Raw genomic sequence first — 16,616 nt, forward strand, 5'->3', positions numbered from 1 at the left:
TAGGCTTTGAGTTGCTGTCTGCTGAAATGCATGCTCCTGCCTCTCTGTGGCAAGCTGACATGGTGACCACAGAGAGAGCTGACATTCTCCTACTTAGTTCGCTTCTTAGCATCTGTCTCAAGGCTCTATAGTGTCTCATTTCTTGTTTTCCAATTTTCACTTTTATAAATATCTATTTTCCAGCTTAAAGCATTCCATCTGAATGTATTGTAGTCTTGTTAGCAAAGAATGAAAGATGAGAATGTTTTAATAGTGCAGCTGCCTAACGGGAGCCGGGAGCCAGGTGTAGGGAGCACTGCTTGTCAGGGGGTGCGGACAGCACAGCTCATTTTGTTCTAAGCGTTTCTGTTTTGAGAGATTCCATTTCCATTTTGTGGCCCATAAAGCTTTCAGGAATGGAGAATCCTGTCCTCCCCTCACCTCAGAGCACTGGCTTAAAAGACAAAGTAAGGAGCAGTGACTTCAAGCCCTAGTGCTCCCATCTCAGCCCTCTCTTGTTTTGGGTGCAGTCATTCCTTGGGAATAGTAACATCCACTCTGTCTAAGTTGTCAAGCTCTCAAATGAGGTTGAAACTACATTGTAAGTGCGAAAATATTGGGCAAAAATAATGCCTTAGTAATATTGAGATTCCTTGTCTAAAATATGGAAACTGGGTGAGATTAAAAATGATGACTGGCAGGCAGCTAACCCAGTGCAACCGGCCTGGGATGAACTCAGCCTTTGACCCACTCCTTGCAGCATTTGGGACCTGACCTCATGCAGCTCCTGACCCAGTTGGAACAGAGTTCAGGGGTAGAGCGGGGTGATTAGAACAATCTTCTCTGCATACCCAAATGTAAGCAACAGATGGAAGAAATTCTGTTTTCTGAGGACCAGAGAGTGTCCATTGGCGACAGCTTGGAGACAGGATGGTTCACAGGAAGGACATGGGCATTAGAGGCCAAAAATATGCATTCAGGACAAGGGCATCTGCTGAGGGCAGGTTCATGGCATTGAGGCCCTCTGGGCTTCTTGCTTCTATATGGTAGCATTGTTTTGAAGACTAAGAAGGATAATGCATTTGGAACTTTTTCTTACAACATGCTAGGCCTTTTATTTAGATTTAGAATAACTTATTCATTCATTTGTTCATTCATCCATCCACTCATTCTCTCTCTCTCTCTGTGTGTGTGTGTGTGTGTGTGTGTGTGTATGTGTGTACCCATCTCTCTCTCTCTCTCTCTCTCTCTCTCTCTCTCTCTCTCTCTCTCTCTCTCTCTCTCTCTTTGTGTGTGTGTGTGTGTGTACCCATCTCTCTCTCCCTCTCTCTTCTCTCTCTCTCTCTCTCTCTCTCTCTCTCTCTCTCTCTCTCTCTCAGTGAACATTTGGGCAGATGGTTTCAGATCTATAAACAAAAGTTCTCTATACCAACTGGAAACGTCATTAGTGAGAGGCAGTAGTTTGAAGGCTACAGAGGTGAATGTTATTAAAAGATCATTATGAACTTAAAAGCTCCATTCATTCATTTACCCAGTCAAGCTTCAGGATTTACTTTGGAATCTAGCAGGGGGTGGTAGTACAAGGCAAATAGACACGGAAGCTGAGGCTTTAGGTATGTTGTTGCTATACACCAAAGAAGTCATCCCATAACATGGAGGGCACCCTGAGAATGAGTGTAGTATAATTATAAAATACAGAGTGCTTTAAAGGAGAGGGAACTTTAGGCATTCTGAAGGGACAGAAGTTTGCCAGTGAATAAGAAAGTTGAGGTGACCCAAGACCATTGGAAGAATACTGAAAAGGCTTCAAATGTGACAGACTAGCACTGTGTGGTGACATATCATTATGGAAATTAGCTGTGTGTATATGGGGTAAGGGTAGGAGGGACCGGCTGATGCTGTAGCTACCTGCAGGGTCATATCACAAAATGTTCCTCAGTCCATGCTCATGAGTTTGCACCTCATCACGCTTGTTCAGGGTATCATATTATGATGCGGAATGTCTTGCTCATATTAGAAGAGGCTGCCACTGAGCTTCCATGAGCTACACATAGGATTTGATGCTTTCTTCCCACAATAATTTGCTCTAACCCACTTAACTTCTTTCCTAGTTAGTACCTGTCTCTGGTAATACATAGCCCAGTGTGTGTGTACATGACACATAGAACTATCTAACTGTGGTAGCAACAGATATTTGCAGATGAAACTTAGTATGCTGGTAGGGGTTTTGGTTAACTTAAGCTATAGTTATCTGGGAAGATTGAGAAAATGGCCTGATTCAGATTTCCTGGAGGGAAGTTTGTAGGGCATTTTCTTGATTTATGGTTCATGTGGGAGGGTCTTGCCCACTGTGAGCAGTGCCACTCCTGGGTAGTGGTCTTGGTGTGTATAAGAAAGCAAACCGAACAAGCAATGTGAAGCAAGCAACTAAGCAGTATTTCTCACTCCTCCATGGCCTCTGCTTCATGTCCCTGCCTCCAGGTTCCTGCCCTAACTTCCCTTCCTGATGGATTGGTTCCAAGCTGTAAGATGAAACAAACCCTTTACTTCCCAAGTTGTTTTTGGTCAAGGTGTTTATTACATCAATGTCAACCCAGTTAAGACACTTAGCAGTACTCATGGAAGGGAGCTTCAGTTGATCTTATGTCAGATTGGTCAACTGAAAAAAAACAGTTGTGGGGAGCTGTCTATGAGCTAGGCACAGCTTTTGCTGCATGCAGCAGATAACTGGAGATGACAAGGGACTGGAGAAGGGCAATGTTCTTTGCCTGCTCAGCGTATCCATGGTAGTTCTAAGTGCTTTGCTTGAACTGAATCATTTTAACAGTCTAAAGCCCTCTAAGGTAGTTCTTATAATCGCTAGACTCCAAATAGTTCAGAAGAAAAGAGTTCATCTCGTCCATACTGAAGTCTTACTTCTGCCCTTTGAAGGAGATGTGCTCACCAGACTCTCCATGTAAAGAACAGATTGAGGCAATGGAGGAGATTGAGAAAATAATGTTGATCTGGGGGTCCTTTTACAACTATAAAATAAAAATAAAATAGGAATTGTTCTTCCTTTGCCTCTAGTTCTTAAATTGTAGGTCAGGAGAGTCAATCAGCACAATCATGGCATTTTAACAAGCTGGGGAATTGAGGAGGAAATGAAAAGACTTCGGGGAATAGGATTAGTCTGAAACACCAGAGGTCAGGGCAGCCAATAGTATATAGACTTCTGACTGAGTGCAAAATATGAAGCTCTGTGGGCAGTTAATCCCTGAAAGGAAGTGGGGTAGGGTAGAAAGTGTCAGAGAAGGAAACTAATTTTAATAATCAGGGAAACAGAGGGAACATGATTGTGAGGAAAAGGGCATGAGTAATAAAAGGACCAGAGGAAACTGAAACTCTAAAAAATTACAAATTAAATCTTAGTATTCAGGCCAGTTTAAGCTTTTTATTTGTCACAAGACTGGTTCTGTTTATTATTTCTTAAAACTGTATATATGGAATAAGAAGCCTGTTTTAAGCATGAGCCATCCTTGGCCTCCCATCATTTTCTGTTCCCTCCTTAGAGGCAGTGACCTTCTGATTGCCTGCTAGGAGCACAGTTCTGCCATAAATTATAATATTCCATTCTTCTATTGAGGGACACTTAGACTGTTTCCATGTTCTGGCTATTATGAATAAGGCTGCTATGAACATGGTTGAGCATATGTTCCTGGGGTACATTTACACTGTGGATTACTATTCAACTATTAAAAAAAATGAATTTCTGAAATTTGTGGACAAATGGATTGAACTAGAAATGATCATAATGAGTAAATTAACCCAGAAACAGAAAGATGCAAATGGTATATACTCACTTATATCTGGACACTAGCCCAAGGGGCATGTCCCACGAAAGTCTTCACTTATCAGGAAAGTGGGACAGAAGGAGGACATCCTATTGGGACTTTAGGTGAGAGAAGCATGAGAGAATGGGGAAATAGAAGGATCCAGAGGGTCCTAGAAACCTAGAAGAACATTATGATAGGCAGATTTGGGCCCAGGGGTCCTGCTCAAGCTATGGCACCAGCCAAGAACTATACATGCAGTAAACATCGAACCCTGCCCCAGATCTAGCCAATGGACAGGACATTCTTCACAGTTGAGTGGAGAGTGGGGACTGACTTTCACAAGAACTCTGGTGCCCCATATTTGACCAAGTCCCCTGGATGGGGAGACCTGGTGACACTCAGAAGGAAAGCAGGCTACCAAGAAGAGACTTGATACCCTATAAGTATATACAGGGGGAGGAGATCCCCCTCAGTCACAGTCATAGGGGAGAGGAGTAGGGGGAAAGCAGGAGGGAGGTAAGAATGGGAGGACACAAGGGATGGGATAACAACTGAAATGTAATATGAATGAATGAATAAAAAGGAAAAAAACTTTGAAAAAAGTATAATATTCCTAAACAGTTGAGCAAGGAATACAAATAAATTTGAGTCAAAGTCATCTCAGTCAAATGCAGGACATCTGGTCAACCTTATCTGTAACAAGTAACCGTCTGTCCATCAGCAAGTTCATGACTGACCTATGAGAGCAATGGAGTTAAATATACAATTCCAGAACAGAAAATGGGGAAGGGTTAAATGGCATCGACAACAAACAAAAGAACTAAGTGCCTCATCCCTGATTTCACCAGTTATTGCTGCTATTAGACTGAATTAAGCCCTAGTGATTGAGCTGAGTCTTAAGTTTGGACCTCCCAACTGTAGTTGGTACCTTTATAGTCTCAACTGTACACTCTCCATGAGAAGGACACAGGATTCCATTGTTGCAGAACAATGATTAAAGCACCAAAGAGAATCCAAGAAATTTAAGGCCATTTTATCAATCAGTACCACCAACATACTCTTTACAATTACTTTATAAAGTATTTGATAATTTAAATTCATTTCCTCACATAATCATTCAAGTTGAATTCTCAACTTGTCATATGGAGCCATTGTGTTCTTGGCTCATATCTAAGTACATCTGAGGAAAACTGGAGTTTTACTTTTACTTACTTTCATTGCCTTTACATTGTAAAACTGTCTTGATTGTTATTATGAAATGTTTAAGCATATTTTATACAATTGGACATGCAAATGTGCTACTTCAGTATCTTATAAAATTTAAATTCAGAGAAAGTATTTCCAATGGAAACTTGGCATCCAAATCGCGATGTGTTACATGTAAAGTGCATGTCTAAGTTTAAAGACTTGGTACCACAATAGGTCTCCTTAATAAGTCCTATATTGCTCATATATTTAGGTGATGATATTTTAGATATAGTAAATTAGCTAAAGGATATTACTAGTCATTTCACTTGTTTCTCTTATTTATGTGATTACTAGCAAAATTACATGTGGATTTTTGCTGAATAGTACTGATTCAGGAATTAATTATCTGTAGAATTAAAACATTGCACTTCCTGTAAGTTTGATAACCCTAGGGGCACACTAGGCTTGCAGTGGAAGGATAAAAAATAGGCATAAATAATCTGCATTTTGCTGAATCCAAGTGAGCAAGTTTATGGGGCTCTGCATGAATAACTGTACATGGGAGACTACATTTAGAGTGTTCAAGAAGACTCACTGGACTTGGCTGAGCAGACCCTAAGACAGACATGGTTGGGAGACATGATGAAAAGTTTCTCTGTCAAAAAAGCTTTTTAGGATGAATACATCCTTAAACAGTCGGTATGTAGTGTTCCTCTTGTCATCTTCAGAGGCTTCCTTGGCCTCTAGAGCAAAAAGAGGATAAGCAACATGGTGCTTGACCTAAGACTAGGCATAGGGACTTGGAAGTGTGGATCCATTTAGGTAGGCGGGCTAAGCAATCAGTGAGCACATGAGGTGAGAGCCTGTTGGCAGATTCATCGCCCTGGAGCCAGAGGCATGCTGAGGGTAGGAATGTGACAAGGTGTTTCTTCCAGAAGAATCAACACGCTTTCCTTCTGACAGCTGGTGTGCAGCAGGATACATAGTGTAGCTTCTAAGTTGTGGTTTTTCTAGCGTGCCCAGTTCCTCCATGCTTCTGAACCTAGAAATCGTCATGGTGCGCTGGGATAGATAATTTTATTTGCTCATTGAGCTCTCAGTGGAAACCTGACAGGGAGCCAATGACCAGAATTTGGGAGCGAGCTCACAGAATTTGGCCCGTCTGTAGGCAGTGGCCACATCAGCAGGTGTCAGGGAGCTGGTAAGGCATTCCACCTGCCTGGCTGGCAAAAGCTGAAGTGGGACCAACAGAGATGATAGGTGGCAGCAGAGCCCTGATGGGCTTCCCTCATGTCCGGAACTCATCCTGTCTTGCTTCATCAGAGCTGGCGCACGTGATGGCTAATCACAGGGCTCTGAAGTCAAGTCTTGTCAGAATTTGACCTTGCTGATTACTAGTTGTCGGAACATGGGCAAAAATTTCTATCGTTGTGAGTCCAGTTTCCTCTTCCATAATGATGTCATTTCCATGATGCCAACCAAAGTCTTAGTACTTTTTATGGGGATTAAAATACTCAATGAATTGTAGCCAAGTTGTTGTTGGCATTGTAGCCAATATTGGTTTTTCTTTTTTATTATTTAAAATTAAAGTTAGATGATCAGAGTGGGCTCAGAGGTGAGTGCTTGCGGGGGCAGGGGAACTTTATCCAACACTGCCAAGTGGGATGGTCTACTTACACCACTCGGGAAAATAACATAATCTTGGCTCTTTTAGACAGCAGACTTTGGCAAAACCATGAAAATCACAGCTTTCCTCTAAAATTATTCTCAAATTTCCAATTCTAACAATTTACAGTGGAAAAAAATCTAAGGGACTTTTGTGTTTAAAATAAGCAACTTAGAAGAAAGAGAAATCATCACCTGAGCCATTTTGTTGACACTGTCTACCACATACAGCATCATGACATTTAGTTTTTCTTGGTTCTTGGCCAACATAAGGAAGTCTAGACATCACGCCAGGCAGATGCTGGGGGTAGTGAAAGAACATCTGCTGAGTCCAATTTTGGTTTTTGTTAAAGAAGTGTGTGTGTATGTGTGTGTGTGTGTGTGTGTGTGTGTGTGTGTGTGTGTGTGTGTGTGTGTGTGTGTGTAGCAGCACATCCTTAATTAGAAGTTGGTTTACATCATATTCTGAATGTCTTTATAATGATATCTATTGACGTTCCTGAATCGTTCTTTCTTTCTGGAAAATGGAAAGAATATTAAACTTTTTCTTCTGTTGGGAGGCATAAAGACAATGGAGATAGAGTACTTAGAGCCCATTGTGGCTCTTCATGTACAAACCCAATGACACTGGATGCCATAATGTTTCCCTGTCTTGTGACAGCATGCCTAGTTGCATATGTGAGCTTAGGTTGTCCCAGACATGAGAAGAATCTAACCCAAAACCCATATGGGTCAGCCCATAACTGAGTGCAAGTCCTTTACCCAAGGCGCATCAAGCAAGTTAGGGTTCAAAGAACTCCTTTTGTATTTTGTCTTTTATTGAGTTTTCCCTTCTCCTCAAGACAGTGACTAGTCACATTTCTTGATGATTTTAGTTGAGAATTTTGAGAACCTTCTTAGAACGTTCTTTCTAATATTATCTCAGTGTTACTCAAGTATAGTAAAGAAGCCTTGAGATAAGAGCAATGAGTTAACACAGTTGCAAAAAATGCCAACAATGCAGTGATTTATAGTGTAGCTGGCCCACCCCACTAGGGCTGCCTCCTCTTATGAACCCGAGAAGGTATGCTCAGTACATGGCAGTATTTGTATGTGGTACTTGATTATTACTGAATATATGCATATTTATGATATAAATATGGACTAAAGCCAGCAAATACCAATTAATGACTAACATCAGTAGAATTTCACCTTAATGAGTAGCATTGATAGACTAAAATGGTAGTCGAATGTGGGTCAAAGAACAAGACTTGAAAGGAGTAGAGAATTTCTATCTCATATATATTATTATGCACTCACCTGCATTCAAGCTCCTCACTTGAAGACAAAGGGTGGGCCCTGATAGATCACCACCTAAAAAGCATAGTCTACTGTAGAATACAGTGCCCCACAGATCAGTGCTAAAGTTTTGTGTTAACCCAGGGGTCTCCAGAGAAATAGGGACCTCCCATGTGTGTAAGGATTGAGATTATGAATGAGGAACTGCCACTTTGGTAGTGGAAGCAAAGAAGTCTCATAACCATTTTCTGCCTTTCCAAGGTGTAGCCTCAGGACAGCTGGTGGTCTGACTCTAGCCCAAATGTCCGAGAAGCCTGGAAGCATCTAGCCTAAATCCCTGGCCACAGGCAGAAGCCTCAGTGTCCATGCCCCACTTCTGAAGGCAGAAGGCACAGGCTTTCTTCTCTGCTATTTTCTTTTTGTCTTTTAAGACCATTAATAGATTAAATGGTATCCACTGACTCAAGGGCAAGAACAGGCATCCTTTTCATCAAGTCTGTAGATTCAAGTACTAGTGTGCAGAAATGGTTACAACCAGAGGTCTGAGTCTAGATTCTCTTAGCCTAGTCAAGTTGACACACACAAAAAAGCCACTACACAAGCCTATGGGAGAATCTTTTAGTAAGATTATGTCTCCTGTTCTTACATTTAGGGAGTAAAGACTAATGAATGAAGAAATCTAGCTGCTCGTTGGAGACATGGTTTCACTGTGTAGCTCAGGCTGGCTTGGAGCTCAAGCTGGTTCTTGTGCCTGAGCCTTCCAAGCACTTGGATTACAGATGTATTCCTCAATGTCTGGCTCTGCTTTTTTCCTCATTGTGTATGCTGATTCCAGAACAAGGGAGCGTTCTTTGGTGAAGCCATATTTTAAACTCGGCAACTTGAGGTCCACCGGCTATAGGCATTAGTGTGTTGTATTTAGGAAATAGACTGTTACATAGGACCCACTGAAGAGACACAGGAAGTGAATTCGAAGCAGAACTGAGGAGGATGGCAGAAAAGTGGATTGTATGCAAATGGAAAAAACAAGGCTCTCATCTCTAGCCTTAGGCTGTTACCCCAGTAATGCCATGCGGGCCTCTAGGCTCTAAGCTCTGAAAGGTATAACAGAGACAGAGCCATCTCTCCCAAAATTCTTACAGAAGTAAACATTCTTGATAGAATGTTTATGTTTACTGGTTGGAACTAACTTGACATTTATTACAGTAGTAGTGGGAGGGAGAGAAGTGACAAAAACTCAGTCGAATTATACTCTGAAAAGTATACAGTTCAAAAGTGAAAAATGATATCATAACTGTCACAGTTTTTTCCCCTCAATAACAATTTTTACAGAGCTAGTTGCAAATAGGTTATTTATTGGTTACATTGCCCGGGGAGAGCAATTCACCATTTCAACCTTGTGAAAGTGTTCTCTTGAAAGACGTTCCTTCCTACTGCTATAGAGGTATTTTCTTTAGTAGTTATTCATATTTCAATAATTTGACTAATGGCAGCTGATCTTTTCGATGTTTGGACTTTCCAGTGTGTTCCTTTCACCTGTCAACAAGCATAAAGGTGGTCCCTGACTTATGACAATTAATTACACTTAGCATTTCTCACTTCGGACAGTGTGTGTGTGTGTGTGTGTGTGTGTGTGTGTGTGTGTGTGTGTGTGCGCACGCGTACATGTGTGTGCATGTGTTCAGTAGAAGACTCCTTTCCAGTTCAAGACTTCCTTTCTTGAAATTTGATCTCTTCCTCGGCTGGCAATATGTAGCATCGCACTTTTTGTTCATACTGCAAGGTAGCACGGAGCCAAAGCCTATAGTCCTGAGGGGATGGTAGATGCCCCCCTGTGCAGAGCTGTGTGGCTATGATCGTCAGCTGACTAGACACAGGAGATACATTTTCACTTAAGAAATCTTCTTTATATGATGGCTTGATGGAGACATAACCCATCAAGCCATGGAATGCAGCACACATTCATGTAACAGGTGCCTATTGTGTGCCCTGCATGTATTTCACAGCATACGTGGCTTGTGGCTTCCTAGAATTAAATCTGGAACCACCATTACTACCAGCTCCAGGTAAAACCTAGTACTGTCTTTGCATGGCTTCTGATGCTTTTGGGGTGGCCAAAACATGGCTTTAGTCAATAGAGAGCCTCTTTAGTCTAAATGCAAGTACAGCATGATACTGTGTGTGTGTGTGTGTGTGTGTGTGTGTGTGTGTGTGTGTGTGTGTGTAGCTTAGAAATGACCATGATACAATTCAGACAGCTTTCTCAGAGTTCCTTTGGCTGAGGGTTGGCTTCACATTTGCTGTATGGTAGAACAACTTCACACAATTCAGTGCACTGGCAAGAATGTGCTATACTTTCTAGAAGGTTTCCTGATAACGTTTTTGAGCAATGAGTTGCCCAGGACAGTCCTCTGTTCCTAAGGTAGGTCACAAGCCTGTGAGCACCTCCAGGGAAAACTGGCATTTAGTTAAAGACTAACTAAACTGAGGCACACCTTCTGCCCTATTGTTTGGCCAAATTGTCTTCCTACCTCTAGGAAGCCAGAGGTATTTCAATACAGCACCACTGCCAGAGTAGCTCCTGGCATCTAATTGGACCAACAGAACTGGGTGTTGAATCAGGTTCAAGTATCTGAAGACTCTGTAAGGAACAAGTGTATTACACAAATTTTGTGAACAGTTGGTTGTCAGAAGCTGGGACAGCTCATGTAAGGCTTTGAATGTTCTTCGAGTATAAACTGGTAAATTCATTCAGCAAATACAGAGTACAAGTGTTATCATCTAGGTTGTCTACCATATGCCAGAAGCACAGACATAATAACATGGTCACTTGGTCACCTTGTTCTTAGGGTGCAAGCTTCCTAAAGAACCTGGACAGGTAAATGATCAAAGTGCTTGTAGTCGTGGCTGTGCTAGAAATAAGCACAGGGTGACCAGGAAGGCCCCTCACTAGAAAAAAACATGCCAGGATAAAAGTAATACCAAGGAGTCTTGTGGCTTGAATTAGGAACACAAAACAAAGGAGAACCAAAGTAAAGTAAATGCAGCCCTGGGCCTGTTAAAGGGGTTAGCAAGCAGGTTATGAAAAAATGAATTATGGCTTTGGAAATGCTGAACAGGAATCCTACAGTCTATCTCCTAGGACCATCAAGTCTTCACAGTAGATTTTCAGGACCATTAGCTAAATGTTGTGAAATAACTTCGATTGTTTACACTAGCAAAGGCATTATTATGTACACGACGTGGCCTTGGTTATCTCCAAGATATATGTGTTCTTCGGAGTCCTTCTGCAGACTCTCTGGAAATGTACTGTAGTGAGTGTCACTGTGGCTTTCCTATGACTGACTGAGTTCAAAATCAGCAAGGGCAACTGTTGATTACTCTACAAGAAGTAAAAAAACAGAAAGCTTGTTTTCACAAAACAGATGTGAAAATTAACATGGCTATTTTATCTTGTTTGTATATATATATGTATGTATATATATGTATATATAATGTATGTACATATATACATGCATGTTTCTGTGTGTAAGTGCAAAAGTGTGCACAATGAGATACTTGTGTAGAAGTCAGAGGACAGTCTTGGGTGTCTGTCCTCACTTTCCACCTTGTCTGAGGGAGGGTCTCTTGTTCTCTGCTGCATATGCCAGGCTAGGTGGCTGGCCATCTTCTGGGAATTCTTGGCACTCTGCCCACATCTCTCTTTGGAGATGCTGGGATTACAGCTGTGTGCTTTTGTAACCAATTTAATGTCAGTTCTGGGGATCCAAACTCCAGTCCTTACACTGGCGTGGTAACTGCTTTATCCACTTCTGTCTTCCCATCCCCCTCTGTTTTCTTTTTTCTCTTTTCTTTCTTTGAGATAGGGCTTCACTGTGTAGCCCTGGCTGGCCTGGATCTTTCTATGTAGTCCAGGCAAACACCACGTGCCTCTTCTGCCTGACTGCTTGTATTAAAGGTGTGGACTGCCATCTAACCACTTTCATTGTTTTGATAATCTAGAAGCCAGGGCTCAGAGGATAATGTAAGTCATCTTAGGAGTAACCCAAAGAAGGTCTAAAAGTATCAAGAATCTTGATGGGACTTTGCTAACCACATGGGGTCGAGGAGCTTCAAGATTGTCTACTTTTGTTTCAAGCAGAGTGCCTCTTTCAGGAGATGGCCTGCTTTGGAAGGGGAGAGAAGGTGGTCCAAAGTGATGATTGGCATCACTCACATTATCTCACTCAACTGGCTCCACCCCTAAGCTTATACCTATGAAAACTGAAATACGAAGTAACCACGCTTGGTAGTACAGGTCTCCTCATTTCTGACTTCTTTATAAAACCAGCTTCATTGTCATGCCCTGGTCAACTGAGACACAAACTCAAGTCTGTATCTCTTGGTTTAATTAAAGCCTTGCACTCTGTGGTCAGCACAGCTTGGCTCACAGGCTTTCCTGGGAGATGCTGCCATGCCAGGAAGTATGCTCAGTATTTGGTGGGCATCAACTGGACTCACCTTCACAGTCAGTTGTCTTGTGCCTTTTACATGCAGAGGTTAGGTTACATATAAGGTCACCCTGCTTTTCAGAAGTTGAACAAGGTTTCTCAGCACAGGTACTCTAGAACCTAATTTGTATAGTCTGTGTCTGCCATGTTTACCTTTGTCTCATCTTGTTGACTCTGCCTAGTTCAGAGCGGCTGGGTAACTAAGGGTTTTAGTTCTAAGGGCTTTGTTTTGTTTTATTTTTAATTTGGAAAATCTTCAGGCCTTGAACTTTATGTGCTCTTAAATTACAAGTTAGAAAATGCCCTCAAGGGAGAAAGGATTTCTGTCATTGCTGCCAAGTCTGGGCCTAAGAATCTTTTTTGCCTATGTCAGGTTTTTATTTTCTTTTCAAAAGATAGTTTTTGCATTATTTGCACACTAAATACGTCTTTTAACCCATCTGAAACTGATTACAGATGAGTGACTGAGGACCCCAAAAAATTCTTGCCTGAATGATAAAAGCTCAAGTACATGGCATTCTCTGCTCACTTTTCTTTCCCCTCTCCTGTATCTGTTGTTGATAAAGCCTCTAATAGTAAAATGCTTGGCCACATTAACTAGTCCATCTGGAGGCATTGAGACATTGGGATGTCTCAAAGGGAAGGGAAACCATGTATCGCTCGTCCACTCCGTCAGCTGAAGGTAGCATTTCAGAAGGGAGCCACTGCTTTATGGACCTAGTCTAGGTCCATACACGACCTGATCAAGCCACTTAACCGCTGTGCCTCCATCTCTCCATCGTACAGAAAGATTCTTTGGGGGAGAGTTTGATGATGTTAACAATGTAATGGGATGAAAGATTCCATTTTGAAAAAAAATACACATACATGAAAATCAAATAGCTATATTTGTAAAAAAAAAAAATTGATAGCTACTGAATTCTTTCTCATTGGAAGTCAGAGTACCTGGAAAACAGTATTAGTGACCACATAGAGTTATTCATGCTTTGGCTCGGTGACAAAAATTCATGAACTCAGATCGCAATTCTCTTTATGGCATAGGACTGTTTTTTTTTTCTGTCTTTTGAGCGTCTGGGAAGTATGTTTGCTCTATGCTTTCCTGGGACCGTGTAAGGGCCTGAAAAACTAATCTGCTGGCTCCTCTACTGAAAAGCAGTGAATATACTCATTTATTCTCTAAAATATTCTGGGGTGCATACTGAACAAACCACAGAATAACTTCTGTAGGGGATGGCGAAACTCAGGGACACTGGTCTCACCTGCTGGCTTGTCAGCTTCTAAAGAGAGCCTCTCCCTCTAGCCAGTAGTGACCTTTCTGTCCTTTCCTGCACCTCAGTCTCCTTGAGCTTCTGATCCTCATGCTGAATGAAGTCTCTAAGAAGTGCCCCCCTGCAGGTGCCAGAGTCTTCACAGCCTCTTCTCAAGTTTCCAAGGCTTAGCAGTGATGCTGGGAACGCCAGACAAGGTTAGCTTTCACTCCGGTGCCAGCCAGAGCTCTGAGTGTACCAGGTGGGTTTCCTTGGAGGGACAGAGGAGTGAGGATGGACAGGATTGGTGACGGCCCTCTATGTCTCTCTCCTGATTCTGAGTGCCCAGGTGCAGTGTCCGTCATAGTTATATAAGTGAGCTCAGGGTCAGGGATCTCAAGTACATAGCATGAAATAAGGGTGGAAAAGTGGAAATGTGGTGGAAATGTGCTGCTTGTCCGTCTTCTGCTGAGGAAATGCCCAGTTGAATGATGGGTGAAAACGTGTTTTTTTCTCTCCTGCCTCAGCCACATCATTCCTGTAGTCACTGGGGCTATGGCCATGAGTTCAGGGAAAGTAGCTCCAGTGAAACGACTTGGTACTCCTCTACAACACAAAGGGGAAGCCAGGGAGCTGGGGGCCAAGCACAGGCTATTTTCCCTTCCCATGGTGTGAGTTCCAGCCTGTTGTTGGTCGGATCCTCCTCCAGGGCTCTTGGTGCCATGACCTGTAAGTCATGTCATGTCAGGCTTCACCTTGCTGGAAGCCCTGGCCTTGGTTTCTGATGGGAAGGAACTTTACTCAGGTTGAGGAAACATGTGGTTTGCTTCCAGCAGCTGGGTTTAGAGAAGACAATGTCATTCCCTTTCCTGTTTGCCTACAGATTTTGAAGTTTTCATCCCCGGTGTGTGAAAAGTATGTTTTACTATGATCTTACCTGAAGTTAACTGTGTGCTGACTACTTCAGAGCATGGTGCTGTTGATCAAGGCTATGACAGTCCTGGGATTTTCGATTGAAAAAAGAAATAATCCTTCTCTTCTGCAGGTGTAAGGCTGGGGACTAGAAAACAAAACAAAACACACAGAGAAAGATGATTAATATCTTCATTGTAGATCTTTACCAGACCTCAGGTCTCTCATCTCTCTGCTCGCAGGGCCCACGTAGACGGCTTTGCTCGGTGTGTCCACCTCCAGTGATGTCACAGAACTTACCTATTAATGAACTTCGAACTCTTTGGGCTTCAGGGGAACATGATACACATGTGTATTTATTATCTTACAAGAACAAGAAAAAATGACTTTTTTTTTCCCTCAATGGTATTTGATTCATAGAACAGGGGATTGTCAGCACAGCAATGGTTAGTTTTTAACTTTCAAGCTTTCTAACCCTGATGAAGATTAAACTGTTGAATCCACCAGGCTAGCCAATGTGGCTTGTTAAAAGAGGAGCAAACAGATACAAGTATAAACTTCAGAACCCTAATTCTCAGCTTAAACCCTTCTTCCTTGTCGATCCTTCTACTATGAACAAAATCACTGTAGAGGGGCCCATGAGACTTAAGAACAAAACCCAGTGCCATTTATATTTAAAAAATCAGGAGAGTAAGATGACATGCGCAGTGGGGTTGAATTATTCACAAGGGAAGAGTGTCTCTCTCTGTGTGAACAGAGCTTTCCTGACCATTGCTTTTGTGGATTGCGTGGTATGGAACACGGCAAAGAGAGATGCTGACATGCTTTCCCACATTTAACGGGTCACCCCATGCTCTTTGCTTTGAGAAGTTAGGAGAATAACTACCCTTTCCTTTGCCAACATTTGTCTCTTTTATATTAATCTCAATTGAATTGAACAATTTCTTCTCTCTGTGCAAAATAATGCTCTTCTTTGTATTCATCATTTGGTTGGCATACAGCTTGAGGGTGTCCAGTTTTTCAAATACAGATCTGAGGCTATCTGGAATGATTTATTCACAGTCACAGGGCTGGCCAAAGAGAACCAAAGTCCATTAAGCTAAATTAAAGCTTTATTTTGAGGGGAAAAAATGTCATTCTTGCTGCCATCTAAAACTTACACCATAGTAAGGACAGAATGAGACATCCCATAGTTGCTTTAGATTTTGAATGGGCTTTATTAACCGCATTGCCTTACTCTTCAAATTGCTTAAAGGATGATTATTCAAAGGCAAAAACACATGTGGAATGAAGTCTTGCCACAGTATTCCTTTAATGTGTGGCAATCTTGATCCTGGAGTGAAGATGGGGAGAATTATGGGCTGTTCTAATTCAGTTTCCACATTAAGAGATTATATTTAATCAAAAGCAAATTTAACCCTAGGTGGCATTCAGATAATAAGATTGGTTTTAGGCACTTTAATATTCCATTTCCTTTCAATAATTGAACAGTCAAAATTCTGTTCAAATTTCTTTTTGTTGTTTAAATTAATTGTCCTACAGTTTTAAATAGAAGGGTATAAAATACAACTTTTAAAAGATTTTTTATATATTGTTTTGCCATTTGACAAATATTTAATGACTTCACATCAATAAATAAATGTATATAATATACAATGTGTGTGTGTATATATATATTTCATTGTGATAGAACATGAGTCCTAAAATTTGGTATGCCTACCTAAATGCCATGCCTCCTCCCACCCCAGACACACAAAGCAGGGAAAAGGAAAAGAGGGTGTGGCAGTCCAGACACACTTTTCTTTTTCTTTTAATTTTTTTTCTTTCTAGGTCCACTAGAAACCATGGCATGACTAGGAGTAGGGTAATGTGGTGGTTAATCTTGGTTGTCACCTCCACTCATCATGGAAGAAGGAACCTCACTTGAGGAATTGCCTTAATCAGACTGGCCAGGGGGCCTGTCTATGGGCATTTTCTTGACAGGTGATTGATGTGGAAGGGCTTAGTCCGCTGTGGGCGGTGTCATCCCTGACTAGAGGGGA

At 41.8% G+C, this 16,616-nt stretch overlaps 1 protein-coding gene across 4 annotated transcripts in view; it reads left to right on the forward strand.

Moving 5' to 3' along the window:
• PCSK5 (proprotein convertase subtilisin/kexin type 5) overlaps nt 1-16,616 on the forward strand; it is a 440,201-nt gene that overhangs the window by 78,299 nt on the left and 345,286 nt on the right. The gene's annotated exons all lie outside the window — the stretch shown is intronic.

The sequence above is a fragment of the Acomys minous genome, assembly GCF_964271855.1.
Source record: "Acomys minous genome assembly, chromosome: 2".
Classification (NCBI taxonomy): domain Eukaryota; kingdom Metazoa; phylum Chordata; class Mammalia; order Rodentia; family Muridae; genus Acomys; species Acomys minous.